This window comes from Globicephala melas, chromosome X (assembly GCF_963455315.2).
Source record: "Globicephala melas chromosome X, mGloMel1.2, whole genome shotgun sequence".
NCBI lineage: Eukaryota > Metazoa > Chordata > Mammalia > Artiodactyla > Delphinidae > Globicephala > Globicephala melas.
Window position 1 is genome coordinate 113299710 of NC_083335.1, and position 14011 is coordinate 113313720.

At 39.9% G+C, this 14011-nt stretch overlaps 1 non-coding gene across 1 annotated transcript; it reads left to right on the forward strand.

Moving 5' to 3' along the window:
- The first annotated feature begins 2319 nt into the window (after positions 1-2319).
- TRNAW-CCA (transfer RNA tryptophan (anticodon CCA)) lies at positions 2320-2392 on the forward strand. Its single transcript has one exon. It is a non-coding gene; the product is annotated as a tRNA-Trp (tRNA).
- Positions 2393-14011: the final 11619 nt, after the last annotated feature.

Consider the following 14011-nt stretch of genomic DNA (forward strand, 5'->3'; position numbering starts at 1 on the left):
CATACAATACATGCATGTTTAGCTTAAGTAGATACTGTCAGTGTTTCAAAATGACTTTGCCAATTTACACTCCCACCAAAAACGCATATGAAAGTTCAATTGCTCCACATCCTTGCCACCACTTGGTATTATCAATCTTATTAATTTTGGGTATTCTACTCATTGTTTAGTAATATCTTATTGTGGTCTAAGTTTGCCTAAAGAAATTGTGCATGTTTTCATGTGCTAATGGACCATTTGAATATTCTCTGTGTAAAATGCCTGTTGAAATCTCTTGCCCATTTCTAAATTTAGTCACTTGTCTTTTTTGTATTGATTTGTAGGAGTTCTTTATATATTCTGGATATGAGTCATCTTTTGTATACATAAAATGTCTTCCTATCTTGCCTTTTTATTATCTTAAAGGTGTCTTTTGATAAATAGAAGTTCTTAATTTTACTGAAGTCCAGTTTATCAATCTTTTCTTTTATGGTTAGTATTTTTTGTACAATTTTAAAGAAAAAAGTTGTACCTTTTCTAATTTCACTCATAAAACGTAAGAATTGAAAAACATAAAAATATAAGCAAAACACAGGTAAAAATTGAATCCAGCATTCTTATTGATGTGGACAATCAGAAAACTTTAAAGTGCTATAAAACCCACTAGAAGGGCTAAAAGTTCAACAACTAACAACAAAAAATGTTGGTGAGGATGTGAAGCAACGAGAAGTCTCACTGCTGGTTGGAGTGTAAAATAGTACAATCATTTTGGAAATCTATTTGTCAGTTTCTTATAAATTTAAACATTTACCCACCCTATGATCCAAAATCTCGGCTTCTAGGTATTTACTTAAGAAAAATGAAAACATATATCCATAAAAAAAGCCATGTACAAGAATGCTTGTAACAACTTTAACTATAATAGCCTTCAATTAGAAATAACTCAAATACCCATCAACAAATGAGATAAGCAAATTGTGGTATATTCATACAAGAGAATACCACTCAGCAAAAAAAAAAAAAAAAATTACTACCAGCAATAACGTGGATGAGTCTCACAAATATTATAAGTGAAAGCAGACGCAAAGAACACATACGGCATTGCATCATTTCATTTATATGAAGTTGTAGAACTTGCAAATCAATATGGGGTAACAGAAATCAGAACAAGCTAACAAGTCTCAACTCTAGCAAATATTTTTAATGCAGGGAAAACTCTACAGAGGATATGAACAGTGCAGGGAGAAAAATTGTATTGTCGGAAACACAAACACAAATCCCACTGGCAAACAGCTTCAGTATCTATTTGAGAGTATCAAGATAGCAACTGTTATTATTAGCAGCCCAGGGAACATAAATCGAGAGTGGCTGGGTCAGACACTTTATTCTCCAGCACAGAAGGGCATCTGGAAGCTTTTGGCTCAAAGGAAAACAGTCTGTGTGGCTATAGGGGGGATAAAGTTAAGAGAAGGAGGAGGGTTCCCTCTACTATCCAAGGGAGAGGCAAGTCATAAAGGGCTTCCAAAGCCAGAATGCAAACTCTGAGAACTGTCGTAAGCAGTCTTCTGCATTCTCCCCAACCACTTAGCTACAATCACTGCTATGACACAGATTAATCTGAGCTTTCCTTACCGATTATTGTTAGTACGTGCCATCGTGTGACCGTTAAACTGTTGCATTTCAACTTTTAGCTTACATTGATCCTTACTTCTCATTCCTTAATCTATTTTAATTAGACCACAGGCCTTGGCACATCATCTCCTGGTCTGTTCTAGGTATGGCTCCAGATGGAATTATTTCTATGTTATGAGGAAATGGAAAACTAAGGAAAGGAAAACATGGTATCAGTATTTTCTGCTGCAATGTGGAAAGATCTTTTGGAAGGCCTAAGGCCCATTGTTAGCATCTTTGTGGTATTTTGTCTTTCCCTATGAGGTCTACATACAGGAGAGGTGAGTTCATCCAAAAGATGAGACTCAGAAATACCAGCTTAAGGATAAGAAAACTGAGCAAGAGTAAGGCGCCCCTACTGGCAGAAGTTGGCCCAGAACTGTCAGCTAAGCCTTGGCGTTGCTCGTAGCCGGGCCCCAGCGCTCCCCTGGTGAACATAAGCCGTCTCACAGACACCAGCATCACATAAGCCCATGATGGATCAAGATAAAAACAAGACCACCCTGCAATCATGTCTGAAAACAGATGAAAGCGTGAACAGTGTTCAAACAACAAAAATGATCAAACATCCCCTTATCTTGGCTCATATAAGTGATTGCCACTGCTTCACCAGCTACAGCTAAAGGCTCACCCTAGTCTCCCCTCCTTTAGATAAGATTTATTGGGACTTCCCTGGTGGTCCAGCGGTTAAGACTCCATGCTCCCAATGCAGGGGGCCCAGGTTCGATCCCTGGTCAGGGAACTAGATCCTGCATGCCGCAGCTAAAAGATCCCACACACCGCAACGAAGATCCCAAGTGCTGCAACTAAGACCCAGCACGGTCAAATAAATTAAAAAAAAAAAAAAAGAATTATTAAAGTACCCAGTTATAGAATTATCCCCATTTCTTGACAGCACCTAACCCAGAATAAAGCCCTATTTCCTGAACTTTGCCCCAAGTCACCTACTACAAGTCCAAACACTATAATAAATCCTTTTGAACTCCCTCTTATTGAGATGCTCTATGGTTCCCCAATGTGTACATTCACTCTCATTGTAATAAATCAATAAAACCAACTTTGACTCTAGGTGTGTTTCTGATGGTCTTTAGCTAGAGGACGTTAACAGAAGTATAAAGAAATTGAGTGGAATTGCTAAGACAACATGAAGACCAAGAAGAATTGCACCTTGTGTATAATCTGCATAAAGGTCAGTACCAAAAGTCAGTTACATACCACTTAATGAGACTTCTTGCATCTCAATCATTTTTAACCTGAGCTCTTTGCTAGTAGAGGCAGAAACAAACAAATAAAACTTGTCTACCTCACAGAGAAACCTTGTATAGACTATGTGTCTGTTCTAGACAAATATGCCCAGGGGAGAAGTATGAGGTACCAATCTTTAGCGGGTCTGAGCGCATAGACATCCTTGCCAGAAGCTAAAGCTCACGGAAGCTGGAGGACAGTTAGATGAGCCCTGGCGTGATCACCTTAACAGAAAAAAAGTATAGGAGAAAGGCAGAGTGAGACTGAGTCCTGGAATGCCCCCTAGTGTTTACACAAGGAGAAAATGTTATCTGTCCCCTAACCTTTGCCCCAGCCTATACGTACAAATGTCAATTTCCTGCAGACTCTTGAACAGTTACAGGCCCAAGGCTCTAGGCAGTTTTGCCAAGACCTTGTCCTTTTGACAGGCTTTCTATACTTTATTTATTTATTTTATTTTTTGGCTGTGTCGGGTCTTAGTTGTGGCACACAGGATCTTCGTTGAGGCATGTGGGATCTTTTGTTGCAGCACGCGGGCTTCTCTCTAGTTGTGGCGTGTGGGTTTTCTCTCTCTAGTTGTGGCGCGCAGGCTTCAGAGTGCGTGGGCTCTGTAGTTTGCAGCATGCGGGCTCTCTCGTTGAGGTGCTCAGGCTTAGTTGCTCCATGGCATGTGGGATCTTAGTTCCCCCACCAGGGATCGAACCTGCGTCCCCTGCATTGGAAGGCGGATTCTTTATCACTGGACCACCAGGGAAGTCCCAACAGGCTATTTATACTTAAAGCTACCATGTGGTAGTTAAAAATCAGGTTCTGGAGTCAGAAATACCCGATTTTAAATCTTAGCTCCATCACTTACAAACTGATCTTGGGAAAGTTCCTTAACATTTTGTGCTTTAGTTTCTTTATCTGAATAACAGAGACAATAATAACTGAACCTACTTTGCGGGCTTTTGTGGATTTAAAGGGCTTCCATAGTGCTTGGCCCACAGTAAGCTTTCAACAAATGGTAGTGACTCCCTATACTCTTAGTCTGTATTTGGAAACAGAATGATGTTGACTATTCCTAATATTTCAATTTTTATTTTTGGAGAGTTTTACATAGATGTCATGTATACTTACGTAGTTACATGGGTACATCATATACACTCAAGTACATATGTGTCTGTATCATACATGGGGTTTTTCATGGATACTGGTACTTGAATGGGCAAATATTATCAAATTACAGGGCCCATGTTAGCTCAGGGATGAATAAAAACCTGTCAGGTGCTACAAGTGGCTTCGTAAATTTCCAAATCTTAGTGATGATAAATTGTATTTGGATTTTCCCAAACTGTTTCCCTAAGCTTAGTAGTTTGCTTCCTTAAAGAATCAGACAGCTCCTCTCGTCACTTTACATTTACCACTAGTTCTTGAACCAGAAGTAGTCGTGACTATCAAAACCAGCCCTCCCCAAAAGTGCTCTGGTTCACAGGGACACCAAAGAGCCACAGTGAATAATTATTTAACTATCGCTAATCATTACCTCTCCCATGGGGGCCTGTTTTAAAGCAGTCCCAATAGACCATAACTCCAAAGTCCAAACAGTGATGATGTTTCTCATTAAAACTAGTTTAGAATGACTGTTGATTAGTTTACTGTGCTTTTTCGAAGGGGAGGATCAGAGAAACCACCTAATACACGGGAAGTGTGAGGGAAGATTCCAGAGCGGAAAAAGATAGTGACCTTGACCAACTGTGGTTAAAACAGCTTGCGTGTGTGAATTTGATAAAAACATATGACCATAGGAATCATTGCTACACTGCCTGTAGATGAGCCTATGTTATAAAACTTCAGAAATGGGCAGCTTTTCTCTGAGGAGCTTAGGAAGCCTCTAAGTGTCCACGAAGGCTTTGGGCAAGTGTTGTAGGAGCCCCGCACATCCCTCAGGCCTTACCACCTAGTCTACTCCAGCTACCTTCCACCTGCCAGTGTCAACATCGCCTTAGGTGGAAGGCCACTCTGCTCATACATAGGACAGGATGGAATTTCCTGGACAGAATGCCATCCAGTAGTAGCCAATGGCTGACAAGAGTTAGCGTATAAATACCCTAGCTGGGTCTCCCTGGTGGCGCAGTGGTTAAGAATCCGCCTGCCAGTGCAGGGGACACGGGTTTGAGCCCTGGTCTGGGACAGCCCTGGTCTGGGAAGATCCCACATGCCATGGAGCAACTAAGCCCGTGTGCCGCAACTACTGAGCCCGTGTGCCAACTACTGAAGCCCGCGCACCTAGAGCCTGTACTCCGCAACAAGAGAAGCCACCGCAATGAGAAGCCCACGCAACACAACAAAGAGTAGCCCCCGCTCGCCACAACTAGAGAAAGCCCACGCGCAGCAACGAAGACCCAACGCAGCCAAAAAAAAAAAAACCCCAGCTCTCATGCCCCTTCAGTTAAGTAACCTGGGGCATGGGTTTTATACCATTTCTCCGAGTTTTCCTGTAGGATTAAGCTCTAGTTGTCCACAGTGGAAGCTGGCTTGATAATGCATGCTTTGTCAGCTGCCTTCTCTCCCTTTTCACATTTCCCCACTCTCCTACCAGTGCTATCTGCACCTCCCAAATAAACTACTTGCTCTCATATGCTTTGCTCAGATTCTGCTTCTGGGGAAACCCAAGCAAAGACAGGTTTGGATAAATGGAAGCACTCCTGGAGAAAAGCAAATATTTGGCCTCATGCTGATAGCTGACCCTGGGGTTTCAAAGGAAGATCAGTCACTGGGATGGGGTTAATCTCTTGCGGTTCATTCTATTAACCCAACTACTAGTTTGCTGATGAGGGCTCACTTTCCCTGCAGTCACTGGTCCTGGAATCACCCCACCTGCCATGCGGGGAGGGGTGTGTGCGTCAGCCAAGACCTATGTGGCTGCTGCTGAAGCGGAAAACAGTGCAATGTCATCAATCAATGCCTCACACATGCTCTCAGCCGGAGGGCAATTAATATTACTCAGGACGAAAACTAATAAGGCTGCGGATGAATGTGTTATTGAAGAGACCATCAGATCAGCCTGGCTGTAAGAAGTGACCAGAGGCAGTGGGAGTGCTCCTTGGCTGTGCCTGGCAACAGCTAGTGGAGAGCAGCCTTCTGTCTCAGGCTTGGAGGGGGTCTTGACGGGAAGATCAGTCATCTTCACTACTTCTGCTCTTCTGGGTTATCCCCTCAACAGACTCAGCAAATAGGGTACATCTCCTCCTATGGTTGTGGCTATGTTTTCTTTTTTAAAAGCAAGAAAATGGAATCCCTTCAACGTATTCAGGATATTTTTTGCTAGCCGTTTCCTTTTCTGTCTGCCTTTGGCTCTCTTACACTGCCTGTATTTCTCTCTTCCTCTTCCCTTTGACTCTTTCTCCCCGCAACCCTGCCTCATCTATCTCTGCCTCTGTCTCTTCCCTTCCTCTCCTCCTGTCCCTGTCTCTCTACCTTGCTTTTCTTTCTGCTTCCTTTTTTCCATCTCCTAGATTCTCTTTCTCTCTCTGTGCCCCCTTCCTCTGCTCTGGTTCCTTCATTTGGTCCTTGGAATATTTTCTCATGTTCCAACATTCTTTAAAGTAGGTTCATTTACCGAGTCCTTGATATATCCCCCAAAGAAAAGCAGTTATGGTTAAAATCTCTCCATGTCATCTGTAGCCAAATAACCCAACATAAAACCAGTTAGATTCATTTTTAAGTAAAATTCCTTCTTGGGCTTTAAAAGCCTGACTCCTAAAGTTCTCTATCTGGATAGACTGTCTGCTTCTCTGTTGAAGCCCCGCTGTACATGCTGAACATTACCCAGGCAGTGGGGTAGCACAAAGTTCAGCCACCTTTTTGAAATAGGATTCAAGTGTTGTCTCCTCCTGTTTGCCTAGAGAGGCCGAAGGAAAAGATAGTAAAGGGTGAAGGCAGCTGTAAAGACCTGCTGTTCACCGCCACCTGGGGCTGTGGTTTAGCAGCAGCAGTTCATAGGTGGGCCTGTGAGGGAAGAGAGGACGCAGGCAGCCTTCATACCAGAATGGAGCCAAGATGCCCACAGGCTAATTCTGACTGGATTTGAGATGCCCCTGATATTGTCCGTCACAAGACTGAGACCGCCCCCAACCCCGGAACCTCCAAATAACTCCTAGTTCTATATCATCAGCCCAAAGGCAGAAGGACTAAAAACCTGCTGGAAAGCATCAAGAGGAGAGAAAGAATTTCCTCTCAAAGTCTCAAAACGATCTTGGAAACTAAAATTCCAAAGAAAGTGAATAAACCGTATGCTATGAGAGACAGTTGACAAAACCATCGATCAAAACACAAATTCACTCAAAATGAAACTGAAATAAGAAAACAGCTTAAAAAAGATTTGCTCATAAGTATGCCTAAGATGACAGGTTAAAAAATAAATTTTCATAAATTAAACAGGAAATTATGAAACAAAGCAGACTTAAAAGAGTAAGAGTCAGTACATATGAAAGGAACCGTAGAGAAAACTTAGAATGAAAAATATAGTTACTGGAATTAAAAATAGGATAGGATAGTTCCTCAAAAGATATGATAAACTGAAATCTAGACACATTTGAATAGAGACTTTGTGAACTAGAAAACAGTCTTGAATAATTCATCCAGAATCTAGCACACAGACCCTGATACCAAATATAAAAGATAAGTTATAACGTAGAAGGATTGAGAAATACATAAGCATAATGCAAGTGCCGTGAGAAAAAGAAAAAATAAGAGAGGGAAGTTGAAGAAGCAATATTTAAGGAAATATTGATGAAAACTTGCCATAACTGAAGAAAGACTTGAATCTTCAGAACAAAGTTCATTTTGAAACCGAGCAGGACAAATAAAATTATACCACCTTTAGGTACACTGTAGTGGAAATGAACAGCAAGGATAAAGAGAAAATATCTTAAAAGCTACCAAATAGAAATAGATACAATTAGAAAGAGAGTAGGCTTCTCATTAACAATACTTGCAAGAATACAATGGAGTAATATATTCAAGCTAGAAATTTATGTGCATATAAATTCGTATTTAAGAGTGAGGGAAAAATAAAAATATTTTCAGATTTACATAGGCTGAATTTATGACTCACAGACCCTTCCTGAAAGAAATATTAAAGTATATACTTTGGCAAGAAGAGAAGTGAGTGCAGAGGGAATGCTTAAGATGTGTGAAATAACAGTGAACAAATAAGTTGATAAAATATGTCAGTAAGTTTAATTAATGACTTAAAAAGTGTCAGTGAGTTTAATTAATGACTTAAAAAGTAATCATTTTTTATAAACATGAGTGAAACTAAATCTCAAAACAACAATAAAATGGTGGGGGCTGTTCAAGGCATAGTTACAGCATGTTAAAATCTTTGCCTTAGGAAGGAGGATAAGTAAAACTGAATAACTTTTGCTTACAAAAATTTATACTTAAATATGTTTTTAAAAGTTGATGGGGGGCTTCCCTGGTGGCGCAGTGGTTGAGAGTCCGCCTGCCGGTGCAGGGGACACGGGTTCGTGTCCCGGTCAGGGAGGATCCCACATGCCGCAGAGCAGCTGGGCCCGTGAGCCATGGCCACTGAGCCTGCGCATCCGGAGCCTGTGCTCCACAATGGGAGAGGCCACAACAGTGAGAGGCCTGCATACCGCAAAAAAAAAAAAAAGTTGATGGGTGACCTCCAAAAAATAAAAAAAAAATGTCCAAATACAAAATAATAAAAATAAATTTAAATGAGTTAAATTCACCCAATAAAAGACATAGACTATCACACTGGATTAAAAGCAAAACCCAAATCTGCTATCTTTAATTTATAAAATAAACTCCTAAAATCAAATCACACATAAAGGTTTAAAATAAGGATCTAAGAGAAATTAACCAGATTAATAGTAATCAAATTAAAATTTGGGTAGTGATAGCAATATGTAAAGTGGAATTTAATTTAAAAAGCATTGTTAGAAATAAAGAGAAATATAATATTATAGTAACAGTAGAAATCCACCACAAAACATAGAAGGGAAAGAAAAAGGGGGACTTCCCTGGTGGCGCAATGGTTAAGAATCTGCCTGCCAATGCAGGGGACACAGACTCGATCCCTGGTCCAGGAAGATCCCACACGCCGCAGAGCAACTAAGCCCATGTGCCACAACTACTGAGCCCATGCACAACTACTGAGCCCACGCACCGCAGCTACTGAAGCCCGCATGCTCTAGGGCCCTCGTGCCGCAACTACTCAGCCCGCGTGCTGCAACTACTTAAGTCCACACACCTAGAGCCTGTGCACTGCAAAGAAGAGTAGTCCCCCACTTGCCGCAAATAGAGAAAGCCCATGCACAGCAACGAAGACCCAACGCAGCCAAAAAGAAAAAAAAGAAAAGAAAAAGGAACCCCTTAATCTGATAAAGATCTATTAAAAACCTACCAAAAATCACATCTACTAATTTCTATTATTGTGTAATACGAGTCATAAACATTGTGTATAAAATTTATATACAAAATATGGGTTTCCCTGGTGCCGCAGTGGTTGAGAGTCCGCCTGCCGATGCAGGGGACACGGGTTCGTGCCCCGGTCCGGGAGGATCCCACATGCCGCGGAGCGGCTGGGCCCGTGAGCCATGGCCGCTGAGCCTGCGCGTCAGGAGCCTGTGCTCTGCAGCGGGAGAGGCCACAACAGTGAGAGGCCCGCGTACCGAAAAAAAAAAAAATTTATATACAAAATAAATGTATCTACAAATCAAAGAATAGATTTTTTAAACAGCTTAACATGATTCTTAAATAGACTTCTGCTCTTTGTCAAAGCCAATACGACGGAAATTTGGGTATTTTACTCACTGTGCTTTAGAGTAGTGTTTGTATCCAGACAAGGTGTTTGATTTTCACAAAAACCTGAAGGTAGTTCAAAATTAGTTCAAGGAAACATGTGCTGAACTTCTTCACTTTGCAATCTCAACATCATACACTTTCTACATGATTTTCTCCTGGTAAATGGATTTTTCCAATTATATAAAAAATTAATTATTGTCCAGTTGAGAGATGTTACTACTTGTTTACATCAACACTAAAGACCTTTTTAGAATGAAAGAGATCACATGTAAAATTAATACGAGTGGCTCAGTGGGAGATTTTTGCAACATCAAAAACTAGAGTCAAAGGATTAATATCTACAATATACAGGGAAATAATGCAAATCAACCAAAAAAAGGCAGGGGAGATAGGAAAATGGATGAATTATATGAAAAGACAAGTCACCGAAACAGAATTGTAACTGGCCAAACAAGAACAAGAAGAGATGCACAACCTCTCTGGTAATCAGAAAAATGCGAAGTAAAATAGCGATACACCTTGTCGTCATTTTATTGTCATAAAATATCAAGTGTTTGTGAAGACATGAGGACTCATGGACTACCAGCAGGGATTTAGATGGGTGCAGCTATTGTGGACAAAAATTGTGGTGTTCTAAGTGAAATTACACATATTCCCTACGAAATGGAACTCCCATTCCTTTGTATAGAATGTAGATGTACTCTTGCGCAGATCCATGATGGTAACTGAATAAGCTTGCTCACTGGAGCTTTGTTTGGGAAAACAAGGAGTTGGAGCAACCTAGCTGTTCATCAGTGGTGAAATGGATAAATAAAATGCATGCTATTCTGGAATTAAAAGCAATTGCACTGTGGAAAGATCTTAAAAACACATTCTCAAGTAAGAAAAAGAAATAGATGAGATCTAGGGACTTCCCTGGTGGTCCAGTGGCTAAGACTCTGCACTCCCAATGCAGGGGGCCCAGGTTCGGTCCCTGGTCAGGGAACTAGATCCCACATGCCGCAACTAAGAGTTCGCATGCTGCAATTAAAGATCCTGCATGACGCAACTAATAGATCCCGCGTGCCGCAACGAAGATCCTGCATGCAGCAACTAAGACCCAGAGCAGCCAAATAAACAAATATTAAAAGAAAAAGAAATAGATGAGATCTGTAAGACAATACCATTGTATAAATTTAAAGATACATGGTTTTTAGTTTGCAAAGATGCATATACATCAAAGGAGAGAGAACAAATACACTCAAGTGGGTTTCTGAGAGGAGATGGAGCCACGGGACTAGTGATTGGTAATGAAGAAAAATAAAACAAGAAAGTGACCATGTACCATCCCATGGTGATAGTATTCTGTGGTCTAGGAAATGAAAGAACTCAGATTTCTGTATCTGGAATTAAAAGAAAAGTGATTGTATTTTGTCTGTTTTTGTTATCACCCTTCATTCCCATTGAACCCTTTTATTAGTACTTTTAATTATACATTGTTTTGTCTTAACATTTTAAGCGAACATTCATGTTAATTGAGGTTAACTTTCATTTTGTCACCTCTTTTCATATATAACTTACTTTTCCTGTCTTACTAAATTGCCTTACACTTGCATGATGTTTTATTTTAAAACATTTACATCCTGAGGGAATAAAAATTCCATGCCAAAGAACTCTCTTTTGTGCTCACGGTAAATTCCATTATCACAGGCTCCACAGGGGATGACAGAGTTTTAATTTATAACCTACTATAAGCACGTTAAAACAATGACACACAGTTCATGCTGTTTGTGTGTATTAAATGAGTCTCTGGATCCTCACTAATAGAGTTGCAGAATATTTGAGATTGAAGATATTGTTTGACTGACCTACCTTATCCATTCATTTCACAGAGAAGGAAGCTGAGGTCCAGAGAGGGTAAGAGACCTGCCTAACACACAGCTGTAGTTGTAGAGCTAAGACCAGACCCATGCAATCCTCTTTACATTTATCCTCCTTGATCAGGCAGAAGTACCTTTACCATGAAGCCAGTGAAGCTTAAGCTTCAGGGCCCTAACTTGCAGAAGCTTCTTCCACATCGCTAGTAGTGCCTGAGAAATGTGTTGACAGGGTCATAGGTAAAATTTGCAAAAGCAAGATGTTTGAAATAGAATTAGTTAAGACCACTGTCTCTTTCCATTCTGACTTCCTCTCTGTCACACCTCCCCCTCACGTTAGGGAAGACTGAAGTGGCCAAGAACATTGGATATTTGTAAGTCCGTATTATTTTTCTTAAAGAGTACTCCCACAATACCTGGATCCACCCCAACCTTCATTTATAATGCCAATAATACCTGTTACTGAGTGTTTGTGACCGTCCACGGACATTCTACCCAACCCAGGAATTTGAAAATCACCAACAACTTACTTCTACCCTGTGTTCTGCCCCTATCCCATCCTGCCTCTCTCTCAGAGGGAGTCACTGTATTAATTTTGTGTTTATTGTTCCCTTGTCATTTTGTTTTGTTTTGTTTCATCACATATAGTTATATGCTTTACAATATACAATTGTTTTGACTTGCAATGAACTTTGTGACAGGATCTTGTATTTTACTTAGTCTTCACCCAATGTATTGTTGCAAGCAGCTATGGTTCAATTATTTTCACTTCTGTTTAATGTTCCATTGTACAAATGTATCAAAATTAGTTTACCCATTCTCTTGTCAATGGCATTTGGGTTGTTTCACATTTTTTGCTATTTTGAACAGTGCTGCTATTAAACATTTTTGTACATATTTGTGGATAACCACTTGTAAGTTTCCTTGGGGTATACATCTAGGGGTAGAATTTCTAGTTCATAGAATTTAAGAATATTTAACTTTACAATATAATGTTTTATCATTTTCCAAAGTATTTGGACCAATATATAATGTATGAGAGATGTGTTATACAAGAGATCCATCATTCCACCTCCTTCTCAACACTTGGTATAGCCAGGCTTCCTATTTTTCACAATCATATGTGTATAAAATGGAATCTCCTTGCAGTCTTGTCTTCCCATTTCTTGATTACTAGTTAAGTTGTGCATCTCTTCATGTCATTTTCAAATCTTACAACAACTTGTAAGTTAGGGATTATCATCACGATGTCATAGATAGAGAAAATGTGACACAGAGAAGTTAAGTAACGCATCCAAGGTCATCCAGCTACTAAGTGATGGTTCAAGGATTCAAACCCAGGTCTGCCTAATCAAAACCCTCACACTTATCAATCCTGTTATATTAACCACCCTATTTCTTTCCTACAGATTGTGAGGAATAAGAATCTTGGAGAAGTTGCTGTTCTAGGTCTTGTAAGATTGAGAACCCAATCACTGAGAAGGCTTTCTTTCTCAAAGTCTGAATTAGTAGCCATTGACCCAAGAAAGCTAATGTCTGTGCACTTTGGGTATTTGCATTTAACAGAACAAGTCTTTGCAGGCGTGGAATGACCTGCTCTATCTAGCCCTCTGGGTTTGTGAAGCAGGTATATTATTCTGTTTGCTTGGTGATGAACTTTTAGACTAATACTTAATCATTTCATAAACACAGAGTGAGGCTTAGGAACCAGGAAACGCTGCGAAAAAGTTGGCTTTTAATTTTTGCTCTCTGAACCATTACTCTGGCAGGAAAGAGGGGATATCATATTTTATAGAGTTGCCAATTACAAAGATGTCTGGAATATGCAATTAATCTACCATAGTTTTTTTGTTTTTGTTTTTTTAATCAGAGCCTCTTTTGCCCTGGGCTCCAGTAACCTCACACAGAATGTCAATGGTGCTAAGACTGAGAAACCTTGCTCACAGATTAAATCTAATTTGTTGCGATCAAAACGGAGGAAATATTCAAATTATATTACTATAAGCACCATGCATATTTTAAGCGCCTTGATTTTGTTTCATGGAGGAAAGGCCCTCAGAGACATGAGCTAGAAGTACATTTTTAAAGTTAACAGGTAATGAACTTGAAATTCAGGATATATCACTGACATCAACATAAGAGATTAGCATAAGATAAATAGCATTAATGGAAATCAGCCTTTGATAGGAAGTAATTAGTTATTTCACACAGAGATTAATCATGGAGAGGTAGCATTTCCTTAAGGGCTGAAAGGAATTAGAAAATTGATCAGATACTTTTTCTCTGCAAAGTGGTAAATACTTAGAATAGCTTTAATAAAGAAATTTTGTTTTAGGTTTCATAGACTTTGTAAAGATATTTAGGATTTTATATTTTTTGTCTAATAGGTGGCTCTCATCTTCTAGAATCCATTGGTATATATGCTCCATGAGGGCAAAGATCGT